Source organism: Cygnus olor, chromosome 9, assembly GCF_009769625.2.
Source record: "Cygnus olor isolate bCygOlo1 chromosome 9, bCygOlo1.pri.v2, whole genome shotgun sequence".
Taxonomy (NCBI): domain Eukaryota; kingdom Metazoa; phylum Chordata; class Aves; order Anseriformes; family Anatidae; genus Cygnus; species Cygnus olor.
The window spans coordinates 12,439,389-12,453,149 of NC_049177.1; the positions used below are offsets into that span (position 1 = coordinate 12,439,389).

Consider the following 13,761-nt stretch of genomic DNA (forward strand, 5'->3'; position numbering starts at 1 on the left):
GCTGCCATCTTTACTGCTAAGTCCAGTTCTGTGGCAGAATGTTGGCTTCTTAATGTTCCCTTGGCAGCTTAGTCATTTCATCTGCAGATACACATTCCCTAGAGTTATGGGTAAATATCAGCCCAGCCTTTATTGGCGCCTAATTAATCAGCTCCTCCTAGCGACTCCCCTTTTGTGTTGCAGGTTTTGTGGTATCTCAGCTGTACCAGCAAATTAAAACTGTGGGATAGTCTCAGTGATGTCCTGACTCTCAGTCCTGCCTCCAACAAGCACATTTGAAAATTTTTCTTAATTCTCTTGTGATTTCTTAGAAATTCAGTCCAATTTCTAAGCCTCACTGTATGTACTTGGATTTTTGCAGTTATTTTTCTTTTCCCATCATATAGTTTTCTAGAGTTTTGCTAAGAAACATAACATGTTCTAATCCTTTGTTTAACCTTTAAGGCCAGAGGGGATGTTTTGCAAGACTGGTTGTTCATGTGCCTAAGCAAATCTGTTTAAAAACATGTGATGTATCCTTTGCTAGAGAGAAGAGTGTCTTGGGAGCTACTAATGTCAGGGCAAGTTAGACTGGAGGGTCACTGATCCCTTAAGGGCATGGAATTAAGAATCTTGTAGTAGGGCAATATGAAGTTTCTCTTTTTCTCATCTGGGACAAAGATATGCCAGCATTATGAGCCTCAGAACTCAGAGTGATTAGACAAGTGAAGAGTTAACCATATATCTGAAGGAAGATTGGGCTAATGTGTACTCCCCAAGCTAGGAGAAAAGCCCGCTGACAATAGTTGAAGGGGAACAGGAGGGTGAGATTCTAAATCAACGTCAGGACTGGAATACTAATAACAGGATCAGTTAAGAGATCAGTAGAGACCCCAATGCCTCCCCCCGACCCTTAAAAAAAAATAGCTGATGAACTTAATTTAAGTAGATGCTTGGAAAGGGAAATTGAAGCAGGCCCTTTGCAGGAGTTGTTTCTACCATGAGGGAATGCCCTGAAGCACTTTGTCTAGCCTTGCCATTTGAATTGCTATAACCTTGATGCCAAGGTTATTTAATAGCTCTGCTTTAGCATTATCACACAGAGCTCATTGCTCCAGCTGGTTATGTAGAATAGAAGTGAGCTGGGAATATTTTTGGTGGAATGATTTGCAGATGGAGAATGCATTACTTTTCAAAAGTTTTGAATTTTGTGAGAATTCAGATTTACTGGAACAAAAAAAAAAAATCCTTCCAGGAAAATCCGAAAAATGCATCATTGCTGAGAATTGCCTAGAATGCCTAGAATCACTTGCCCATTAATAGTACAGAATTGATCAAAAGCAGCAGATCCAAATCACACAGCGAAACTATTCCAACAGACTGCCATGGAGATATTCAGAAGCTCCTCTTCAATGAAAGATATGGTTTTAAAATACTGTAATCACAAATTGGCCCATTTTTTGCAGGAAGAACTTTCATCTCCCACTCATCTCAGTTTCTCCGGGCATGCATCGTTTCTGAATAGTACCTTGAGCACACTATTGCACAATAACAAAAATAAGTACAGTGATTTCTATTCAGAAGCACATTTTGTAGGAAACTTCCAATACTATTGGTAACACTAGGTTGGATTTCAGTCTTGCTGAAGACTCACCATCCAAATAGAAACAGCCCACAGCTATTCTGGCACCCCATAAGTTACGAGGAACTCTGCATAAGAGCCTAGAGATATTGATGATGTCAATCAATCCTTTATATAATGTTATAACGCTGAACACTGTGCATTTTTGTTTCCTTGTAGACCTCAAATTCTCAACTTGAGTTAGAATGAGTTTTATGACAGGAAAGAAATAGAGTGCAAGCTCTGCTCCCTTTCTTTCTCCAACCTTTAATATGTTCCTCCAGGGGTCTTAAAAAGTGTTTTCTAGGTAGAAGAGTAATTCATCTATAGCTCAAAGGCCAGGACAGTACTACAGATTTTGCCATGACAAGGTTGGGCAGAGATCAACATGCTGGGGTGTGACCTGTCGGTAATGTTGCCAGAAGCCACCTTTGTAAGAAAGCTGATCTGTCACTCCCAAGGAATCAAGAAGCTATACTGTAAAAATATTTTCTGCTGTTACAAACTACATCTGCCTGAGAATGCTGTGCCAGCATAATATACTGTGTATTATAAAGCATAATACCTATGCTGACAAAGCACTCCCAGTCTGGACCTAACCTAACCTGCTAGAACAGCTTCCTGTTCCCCAAGCTACACAACAGAAAAGCCACAGAAAGGAAAAAAGAAAACAAACAAACAAAAAACCGCCAGCCTCTTTAGCTGTTTCTTGTTGGAGAAACATAGTAATGTAGTAGTAATGTCCCTGGTTGTGCTGCTGGGAATCAGGTCAGTTTATATCTGTCCCCATAAGTCAGTGACAGACTTCAAATGTTAAGCAGCCACTCTTCATTTTCCCTGCCTTTCTTAACTCACATGTAGTCTCCCTGACGTCAGTAATTTTCTCTACCTTCATGACTGTACTCCTCCTTTGAATCTTTTCTTTTCTGCAGGCACATCCTAAAAAATTTCAGACCAGAAGGTGAATTAGTAGAAGTATTCCATGAGCATGTAAACAAATGTGATTATCACAATGTGATAATGTAATTGATATATTGCCTAGAAATCTCTGTCCGTCCGTCTGTCCATGTCCCTCCCCCCCAAACACACATACTACCCCTTTTTTACCACAAGTGGCTCAAATGACATCCTTGTAAAGTGTTGTCCCTGGGAGGAATAGTGTCTGAACTCAGCTGTGCTTTCATAGGTACCCAACTGTCCCTGTAAGTTAAAGTATCATCACATGCTTAGTGCACATGATTTCGTGGGCAGGATCAGGCTGTCAGAATTTGTGTCTGTAATCTCTGGTTCCAAATGAAGTCTGCAGTTTTGCTGTCTGCAGCTTGTTCCCATCTTCATTGTCTGCCTCACAGCTCACATTCAACCTCCGAGTCAAGGTCATAGGCAGTCTGAAAATCAATTTGCCTCCATTCCACCTTCCTCAACCTTATTTCTTTTCTTGTCTCTCTTTATGAAAGAGCTGCCTGCACAGACTTATATCTGATGCATTGGGACAAGTTCACATGTGCAAAATCTTTGCCAAATAGGAGGCCTGTAATAAAATTGCCTGTAAATAATCTCTTCCCCTAGCTATCATGAGCCTTTCAGATTATTTATACTGAATACTCATTCAAATCTTGTCAGTGCTGCATTTTGCTGCTGTTGATTGAAATGGTAATGAAGGCAAGTACAGCCTCCCAAATTGTTCAGTTTTTCAGAAATGTATTTACAGGCAGTTAGCAGTGTTACAATTGCATCTCGCTCATTGACTGTTAAGAACAAGCCAGCTGTGTCTGCAGGGCACAGTCAGCGTGGATCACAGTGAATCCTGTATCATCTTTGCCTTGCAGCTCTGCAGTATGCTTGCTGATTCGCTTAAGTTAAGATCACTGAAAAAGCCCCTCGCAATCACTGTAGCAGGTACCAAACTGTACTAAGTATGTTTGCAATTAATTTTCCTAAGCCAACTCCTTTTCTTTTGCTGGGCATAGCCCACTATCCTGCCAGTCACCGCAGTGCTCTGATACTTTTTTTGGTAGTAAACAGCCATTGTATAGGCTGTTCATATGGGCTTTTACAAGTTTCACTGGAATGGAAATCTACATGAAATAGTGATGTGACACACAGAGAAACCAGCTTAATTTCCCATGTGGAACAATTCCAGATTTAAAATGAATGCTTACACTTTCAGGAACAAATGAATTTCACTGTCTTATTGAAGAAGGTCAAACAGAAGGAAATAGAGCTACAGAGAAATTGCCAAGTGTTACATATAATTGTAGTGGCTTCATTTTGAGCGATGATAAATAAAGGCAAATCTATCACTACTTCTTTCTAAAAAGTGTTGGGTCATGTCAAGTTTTCAAAGAGCAAAAAATAAAAAGGAATTATTTCCAATTCAGAACTTCAGCTAATTTATAGAACCTTCAGCAGAAGAATGAGTCTCCCTGGGGCAGCCTGTTACACTGGGAGACGAATGTTTTATTCCAGGAACACTGGGAAAAAGGTCCCATCTTGTGTACCAGAACCTCTGTGTTCCACAAAATGGGAAGGCATGCAAAGATAATAGCAGCTCCTTAATGCCAGGTTCACGTGCACTGTTTCATGGAAGAGCTCTGAAAGTTCACAGATTTCTCTGGTGTCAGTTCCGAGGAGCTTTCTGTGCCACCCTTGAGAGGAGATGGTGCCTGTTTGAGCTGAGGTTGTGCAGCCCTCATGAAGAGATCTCATAACATACTAATCTTTTCCACAGGAGTTAACATTTATCAGGGAAAATTACACCCTCAAAGGAGGTTATCAGCTGATGAAAATGCCTTGCAAACAAATTTATTGTTTAGCTTGCAATTATCTTTACGTATTACAGGAAAAGTAGAATGAGGAAACCATCCATACTTCTAGGGCTTTAAAAACTATTCTGGTGTTTAAAGAGCAATTGTCTTCAAATGCCCCTCAAACCATAAAGCTAAAGCTACGGCCATAAAGCCATAAATGCCAAGATCTAGGACTGTCACCGCAGCACAGGCAGCTTAGGATTCTCTGAACTTTATCTTTTCTGTCTCCAGCAAAATCAGGCATTGAGGACCCTACTATGTGGTCTTCCTTTCCATTCCTAAACTCTAGTTTGTTTCGTTGGCAACAGGAATATTTTCTTCAGTTGACCTTCCCACACCTGATAACTGCATTTCTAATCACAATCCACACATTTGACCTCCTAACAAACAACCTAAGCATTAAAAATGTATGAGACTAGTAAAGGGGGGACAGCTGAATGGCTACATTAGCACTAAAGCTACGGTGGGCCTGAATTATTGATAGAAAGGGTGATTTATACTTTTCTTTTAGCTATTGAATAATAGATTAAAAGCTGCACAATAAGATTATTTTCATTACTCACATAAATAATTTGTTCAGTTAAAAAGAATGAGGAGAACAAATGAAAAATGCCCTGAGGTGGCGAATAGATTTGGCTTTAAAATGTTATGTTTTAAAGCATATATTCATTTTGGACATATTTTCCAATAAATGTTTTGATTTAACAGATTAGGGAATGTTTTCTATAATTTAAGATTTATGAATAGAATTTGTTTTCCCTGAGTGTAACTGTGATACTATCGATGAAGTTTATCAATAGAGAAAAACGATGTATTCTGTATTAGTGGGTGCACATGCTAACCCAAACAAAACATGTTATTTAGCAGTTAAAATTACCAGACTGATTCATTCCTGCATATCTGGTCTTTATAATTGTTATGTTTTTGAATCCCTCATTCTTGCTATGTGCAGTATGCCACACTGAGAGGTCACTATCTACATAGCCATAGAGATGTATTAAGTTTGTTTGATTTTGCTTTTCCTATTTAGCTTGATTGCAGTAAAAATAACCCTTATGTAAGTGTTTCCAGGGATTAATAGTCTGTTTGGCTTTCTAGACTGCCTTTGGCTATTAGATCTCCTGTCTGGTTATTAATGTACCCAGCAAGAGTCCCGTTGCAGATTTCTGTTAATCAGCAGCATTCTTACTGTAGGTATTAGATGTCATGAATTGTGAATAGACAGTTGCCTCTACATTTCCACTTGTTCTACTCTCCTGCAGGGCTGGGTGATGTTGACTTTGAACTGGACAGCTCCTTTTCTATCAGCTTTGAACTTTTTTTCAGCACAGTCTCAGCAAGTATCTGTTAGGCTGCCTGGGCAGCTTTCTGCTTATATCCCTGTGGCAACAATTTTGAAAAGAGAAAGAGCAAGCAAGTTTCCTTTAAATGAAATTATTCAAACTCATTCGTTACAGCCACTATGGAAAAGTGGGACTTCCAGAATAGTGTGCTTCCATTCTTGTGTTGGTATTTTCTTAGTAAAAGAACCAAAAGTAACGCAGCTATCAGTATTGCTTCATGTAAGTATCTCAAAATGTTATATTTCAGTCATGCTATGTATTGATTTAGAATCCCTTCAAGTTGCTCGAAAGATCTGCAGGGATTTGTGATTCTTTAGAGTATCTGTGGATGGGAAGCTTTCCATTTAATACAGCAAATTGGGATCAAATTTATACAGATTTGTACCTTTTAGTAGCCACACAGACTTGTTTCCTTGTACTCCCCCAGCTGACACAGAATAAGCAATATCAATGCACTTATTGACACAACCTTCTGGATGACTCAGCCTTCAAACTACCCAGCTTCAATCCCCATGCATATTCAGATGACAAGTTCTCAACAGGGATGGCAAAATTTGATAGGTTTTGTGATGCTGAAGTCTGTCTGGTGAGAGGAGAAGGCAGCCAGTCTGAGTTCAATGTGAGTAGGCTGCTAAGTGACTAGTGGTAAAATGGAAATATGTACCACTGACCTACTTAGTGTTGGAAGTCTTCATATTCCATTATTGATGAGCTGATCTACTTAATGCCCCCCTTGTTGTGTGCAGTTAGCTCAGCGTCAGGGTGATTTTAACTTTCTTTTATTTCTGGACTAATGTAATTAGAATGTCCGTGTTTTAGTCTGATGTTTTCACCCAATGAAATACGTACAGCTGAAAAGTACAGGCTGAGTCAGAATTTTGTATCTGCTTTTGAAATCTAAATTTAGACACACAAGACTGTAAATTTTAGTCTGATTAATGTGTTAGGGACTATAAGGAAAAGTGCTGATAGTGCTAGAGTTTGAGGATTTTTGCAGTTTAGAACCAATCACTTTTAGCAAGGGATTTAATTTAAGACAGTTTCTGCAGAATTCTGAAGTATTGAAGTTGTATTTTTGTTTCTTAAATACAAACTCCAGCAATGGACTATGTTTATCACTGTTAAAGAAACTCAGTTGCCTCCAACAAGCTAAAAAAGGAAGATGAGGTCCAAACAAAACTTAGATGTTATTCTAAGGACTTTTTTTTTAAGATATTTTCAAAACTTACTTTTGAGTTTGGTATATGTCATGCAGGTAGCTAGAGATTTGAATGTAGAGGTACATCTTAGCTAGTATAAATGACTCCATTCATATTGCTGAAGGAGAATGTTTTAATTTTGGAAGCTACCTTCTTGTGTTTTTTTTAACTGTCAGGGCTGGGAATCTGATAAATGTAACTGTCAGCCATGCATAGGGTAGGGAGAAGGAGCAAAAGACATTTTCTTGTGCTATGTTTAGCAGTGTTTATGATGTAAAACAGCAATATGTCTGGACTGTCCTAAGTTCTTTAAGTATTACAACCTTGTTATTTAGAAACTGTCTGTATGGCTATTTGGGTTTAACTTAATAGTAGCCTCTTAGAAAAACAGGAAGGCAAAGAAGTGAGTCAGTCCAGGACACATCTTGGTAAACACTTCAGGGTAGGCAAATGGCAAATGCCTAAATTATTTCCTTTGAGCTTATAACTTCTAGGTTTCTGCCAAGGTGAATAGCTTACATTGCCCAGTGATGGGTACAATAGGTTACAAGTGCTGTGAACTAAGAAGGGGATTTTATACTGGGAGTTGAGGGAGATCCATTGAAGGAAAATGAGTCTCTCCTACAGACTCCAGTAGAGTAAGTACTACGTTGAGCCATCGCTGGATTTTCTAATGGTGAAAACTTCCACATTACGTTAGATATTGTGCAAACACTGTTATGTTTTAACATACTTCTTTCCAGACAGTATTCTTTTTTTTTCTAATACTAAATATTAAACATGGTATTCCTCTGTGAAGACTGACAGGTCTTTCTGTTGTTGGTTATTACCATGAGCCAGGTAGAGTGAGCCACAGATGTTGCATCCAGGCAGATCTGCTTAGATAATGATGGCAAACACAGAAGATAATACCTGTGTTACTGAACTTGCTCTAAAAGCAATCACAACCTAGAGGTAAATGCAAACAGAAAAGCACAAATGCAGCTAAGTTTCCTGCAGTAACACATGAGCTATACCAGCACTGCACTGACCGGTGAAGAGAATAATTTTGTGTTATCTTTCCATTCCTCTGCTTCAGTCATCTATGAAGGCTTTTCTGATGCTCTTGTTTCAGATCCTAGAGAGTTGCTCTGCCAACAGGAGATTAGCCAATATGAATGTGTGACCCAGAAATGTTGCCGATTTTTGATAATATGATAATACTGTTGAAAGGTGGTTTTTTTTTGTTTGTTTTTATTTTTGTTTTTTTCATAGCCATCCAGCTAGTTCCTTTCCACAAAGGCACTCTTTGGAGAAAGGAACCACTGGATTTACAGTCCTTAATCAAACCTAAGGTTATGGCCTGCGATTTATCATCTTCTTGACTGCCTGTTAGGGTTGCTCACCCACCACCTTGTCAGAGAACATTGAATCAGTGACCTGTTTTCATCTCATAACTGCAGCGCAGACTGTTTTGTTGCCTCTCCCCAACATTGTCCAAAATTAGGACATGGCCTATTGTAAACTTGCATGTCCTTCAAATGATGTGAATATAGTATGGGTTGGAGTCTATGGGAAATTAAGTCCAGGGGTTCCCCACTGCAATAAGATCAGCTGACCGTGGCTTTTTTTTTTTTTTGCTCCTTCTGGGGAAAGGAAACACTATTTGATAAAGGCAGATGACTAACACGGTTAGCATTTCTGTATGGTAGTTATTTGTATTCTTGCAGATGAATCAATTAAAAGGTCATTACATCTATACAGCATAATTAACACAGTATATGGACATCCTGTTTATTTAAAAGATGAAAAGTGGCAACTTAGACATCCTAAATGAATATTTTGTTGTGTTTTCATGTTTTTATTTCCATTGCCTTAAGAAAGTCACTTAGAAGGTTAGCGGGACACAGTAGTCAGGGTTTTTCTAAATTTCATGGGTAAAATTTGTAATAAGAAATTGTAGAATAGAAAATGAAGAGAAAGCAGTATCATATGACCCTTCACTCCTGCTAATACGTAGTGTACTGCTGAGCTTTCATCACCTGATGAAAAATGTTAAGAAGTTTGTATAATCTTGGCTTCTGTAATTTCAAGGAGAATAGTTAATATTCCAGTTGTATACATGTTTCTGTATTACTTTGGAAAGGTGATTGCTAGAAATGTGAAAATAAGACATGAATGGTACATAAATGATGAAAAGGGAACAATTCATTTTGTCATAGAATACAGGGCCTAATAGTCTCCCAAATACTGTTCAGGCAGTAGTGGTAAAGTAGAATTCATTAGCACAAAATATCATGGAAGCCAAAGTATGTATTGGTTCAAAATGAGATTAAATAGTTAGTGGGAGGTAGATCTTTATATTATATATACTGGCATGAATGTTGTTTGCCTCTAGCTTAAATAGCTTAATGCCACAGATTGCCAGACAGTGAGAAACACAAGAGAATGTGGATTACTTTTCATTTGCCCAACTTTTATTCTCTTTCATAAGCGTTCTCTCCTGGTCACTACTGGGGAAAAGATAAATGGAGCTTTCATCTGATCCAATATGCAAGTTTTGCATATTCATATAAATGCGAACGCTTAGTGTCAAATCTATTAATCTATTAATAAAATATTAATCTATTAATAAAAGTATCCATCCTAAAAATCTGTCTATTTCTGTCTGCTGTACCTGTCTGTGTGTCATAACTGTCACTGTGTCTCTTCTTCTGTCACTCATGAGTACAGAATTCCTCCGGTAGACTGTTGAACTATGGAAGGTGTGAGTTCAGCTTTGTGAAATACTGCACAGAAGTTCAAGAATCTTGTTATTTCCATTGCAATATTTTGTTACAAATTGCATCTAGGCCTTCATGCCTTGCTCAGTTGTAATACCCATTGAAGTCAACCTCATTGATACTACAGCTGAGCTGAGCAGTGCTTTTCCGGATTTGCAATTTAGATAAAAAGGCAAAGATTTTTTGTTCATTTTCAGTTATCTGACAGGGTATAAAAAGCACAAGGCTTCCAGAAAATAGTGAAGGATATCATCCATTGCACCTTGTGCTCTTAGGTATTTATGCTTGTGGAAATACAGTTATGAAATAATACTAAGTTATAAATTAAAGAAGAGTTCAGAGTTTTGACTTTGTTAGGTGTTTGACATTAGTGTACAAAACAGAAGGAAATCAGTCTTGCTGGTGATCCCTCCCCATCTTAAGAGATTGTCTTTGAAGAAGGACTTGAACCCTTCAAGCAAAATCAGATCCATTGCTATCCATTCTTGGTTGGTTTATGCTTTTGCCTAACTTGGGATTGATCTTTAGAATTGTTCAGTAGAAAGGAGGTTAGCCCAATACCATTAATAACTTTAAATGTGGAAAACTAGGTGAAGAGAAATAAAACAATAGTCACAGGAAATTGAAACTGAGTTTTCTTGAAAAGGCGGATGTAATGCCACTGCCCATCAGACTGCCCACCTGAGAAGCCTTTAATATTTAGCTGCAGCTGGGAAAATGACTGGTTTCGCCAGCTTGCAGACCAGAGATTTGAAAACATACCTGAAAGATTGGTGAAGTGTTCGTATTCCCAGCATGGAAACTGGACAGGTAGAGAAGTGAAGAAAGAAATGAAAAACATGAGGAAATATACTATGTACAGATCTATAACTTTTTAGAAAAATTGCCAATTGGTTATGCTGGTTTGAGGGTATTTATATTATCATAGACTCATGTCCAAGAAACTAAGAAACTATTTCCTGTAAAATGTTGTGAATCTCCTGTCTCAAAGCATTGTAAATCAAGGTTTTCAATATTCACCTCACTTGACTTGATAATAGTCAGATCCTTAATCAAATTAAGGATTTTTTCCCTGTATGCTAGAGAAAGTTCCCGTTATGGTAGGATTTGTTTTCCACTGTGAAATGTTTTGTATTGGGCTTTTATTCTTAATTCAGTTGTCCTCACTTTAAATTTCTTATCTTCCATTTCATTGTTATAAGTGGCTTGCTGAGTGATACAATGAGTGATAAAGTCTTGTTAGGTGAAGTTTATTGATATATATTCTGTGAATGATTACCTTATTAGAAATCAATACTTTTTACAGATTTCCTAGGTTAATTAAATAAAATGAGGACTGAGACAACATCACATGCCTGCAGTCAGGCTAAGGGTGAGTTCTCTCTCTGCCTTGAGTAGAGCAGGGTCTGGAAGTCCGTTCCTGGAAGTCCTGCAGCTTTGTGTCCAAACAACATACAAGAAAAGATAGAGGGAGGTGGATAAGGAACTGCTCTCTCTGCAGTCACTTTCCTGGGGCTAGCACATCAAGATAATGCTTCTAGTGATGTTATCTTCTGGTCATCATCTCTTCCCCCCCTGCAGAAAGGAATCGGTGCTAAGTGAAAGAGGCAGCAGAACCAGGGCAGTAATGCAGAATTGTGAGAGGCTGTGTCTGAAGATTAGAAATAAAATCTGGCACCCCATCCTTATGGAGAGTGCTCAGGATATGCAATTGCCAAAAGGCAGTTTTCTTTAAAAGGACTGTTTTGCTGAACTTTTTCTTTTTCTTTTTCTTTTTCTTTTTCTTTTTCTTTTTCTTTTTCTTTTTCTTTTTCTTTTTCTTTTTCTTTTTCTTTTTCTTTTTCTTTTTCTTTTTCTTTTTCTTTTTCTCTTTCTTTTTCTCTTTTTCTTTTTCTCTTTTTCTTTTTCTTTTCTTTTTTTTTTCAAGACCAGTAAGGAAGCCAGTCTATGATCCTTTAGGAATCCTGTCTTTTTTCTCTGAACAATAGTTTGGTACCACAGGGTTGTAAACGCTCATCTATTCTAAATACGAGCTCTTCTAATTTAAAATATCTTTTCTATAGCCTTTTCCAAAAGCTTTATGAATGATTAAAAACAAACTAATAAGAGAAGGTCAGTGGTAATTTACTAAGCCAGTAATTCTTGTAACTCTACATTAAGAGGTGGTAGTTCCTTGCTAACAATGCTACTGTTGTCTGAGTCCTTCTAGGCAAAGAACCAGAAAACATCTCCAAGCTAATTGGAAGCTACATGAAGCATTCATCCTTTCAATGCATGTAGCATCCCATCAGAAATCTCAGTGACTAACAGTGCATTTATTGATAGAACTGGCCTCACAAACAAGTCAGCTTATTTGAGCACTGCAGTTCTTGGGCCAAAGTCATTGTCTATTTCACAGACATGCTAGCATAAAGAAACTATGTAATGGCTGGGCTGTGAAGCAGATTGTGAAAAGGAGATGTGAAAGGATGGTGTATAGCGTGTGCACTGTAGGGAGGGTGCTTTTCAGTAAATCACTGCATAGAGTCAGAAGTGACAAGTAGATTTGCAATTACAGTTAATGCTCCATGATCCATGGGCAGTTACTCAAACTGTTGATTAAGCAGGCTGTGTGTGCAGGGCTGGCTAAGGTGCCTCATGATGCAAGCGTGTGGAAGCATGGTGTACCAGATCTGCTCTCCCAGAACATAGGTTTATCTGGGTTTCTGAGCCCCTATAGCAGGTCAGGCCAAATGGAAGCTGTTCCATAAGAAAAAAAAAAAAAATTTGGTCCCACTGCTGTGCCCTCCTGAGAGCCTTTATCATCTATATTTTTACACTATCCAGGTCTTCCCAGCCCATTGAAGACTTGAAAGAATGGAGATCTGTCAGGACTTGAAGAAATCTGTTCCTCAAGAACACAGAAACAGCTGTTGGGTTGATTGTGGAGAAACAACTGTCCTTCCTCACTGCCTGTGTATCCTGGGCATCTGCAGGAAAGAAGTATGTGATTCTAAAAGTATAACAACAGGAGTGCCTGTAGGATAGCTAAATTGTGCTGCTTAGGTTATTGCCAGTGTTTCACTAGCAGATTTTCAAGGTGCTGGTATGTAATAATAATTTTGGTTGCTCTTTTGAAGGTTATACAGAATGTTTTAATTCTGGTAACTTCCTTCTTTGGAGTTAGTACAGCTACAGTAACTCTAGCACAATGCAGGAGGTCTGGACACCACCTCCATTTTGGAACTGTTCCAGTGGCTTCCTGGATTGCCAAGAAGTCCATCTGGTGTACGACATCCATCCTGCCCAAGCCAAGTGGCTTTGGCTTATAGAGGATTGTGTTCCTGGCTTGCTTGTTTCTTAGTACAGCTGAAAAGTAACCCAGCTGTTCTGTTATATTTGTCTCCTGCCATAATCTCCTAGGCCTTTTCTGGGTGGTAATAGAAAAGTAAGTAGTTTTAGAGTGTATTCCTCCAGGAGATTGGTATTGTCTCTCAAGAAGATGTCTCTAAAGCTTAAAATACATTACCACAATACATGTCAATTTATTATTCATTGTTGACTTTCAGCATAAAGATTTCAATGTTTTCTAGATGAAAAATCTTAATTGTAGTCTACATTCAGCCAGGTACATTCATTTGAATTGCTTGATTTTCCATTTCTTTTGGTAGACTGTAAGGCGTAACATTAGCTAAAGAAATGGAAAAACTGTTTATTAGTTTCTTTGTTTATTTTTGTCAGTACTGCCTGACAATGTGGGCAACTTATAATTTCAATGACCTCCCTGAAGACAAGCCAAAAACAGCTGAGGTCCCTCTGCTACTCAGGATTAGGTCAATAATAGTTACCATCTAACACTATTGTAGACTTTTTCTTTATTTCTTTAGCTAATAAAGGAAGATAGCATACCTCTAGACATATGACGATTCAGTTCAGGGAAGAATCCTACCCTGCTGATCTGAAGAGATAGGGCACAGCTCAGTGAAGCACGGTTCACATGAGAGTACACGTGATGAGGATTTGTGACATTGATTTCTGAGGAAATCCTGCAGGTCCTAGGAGTAGTAT

At 38.3% G+C, this 13,761-nt stretch overlaps 1 protein-coding gene and 1 long non-coding RNA gene across 5 annotated transcripts in view; one reads left to right on the plus strand and one right to left on the minus strand.

Moving 5' to 3' along the window:
- Nucleotides 1-13,761, plus strand: part of LOC121074887 — a 55,821-nt gene that overhangs the window by 6,285 nt on the left and 35,775 nt on the right. For 2 of the 3 annotated variants that reach the window (XR_005822599.1, XR_005822598.1), the window contains exon 3: nt 12,541-12,696. This is a non-coding gene — a long non-coding RNA (uncharacterized LOC121074887). Of the gene's footprint in view, nt 1-12,540; nt 12,709-13,761 lie in introns of those variants that run through there. The other variant, XR_005822597.1, reaches the window with a different exon arrangement.
- Nucleotides 1-13,761, minus strand: part of AMER3 (APC membrane recruitment protein 3) — a 36,794-nt gene that overhangs the window by 3,987 nt on the left and 19,046 nt on the right. The window contains exon 3 of one of the 2 annotated variants that reach the window (XM_040567489.1): nt 11,660-12,683. The exons of the other annotated variant lie outside the window; for it this stretch is intronic. The gene's annotated coding sequence lies outside the window, so the exon portion shown is untranslated. Of the gene's footprint in view, nt 1-11,659; nt 12,684-13,761 lie in introns of those variants that run through there. 2 annotated transcript variants of the gene reach the window in all.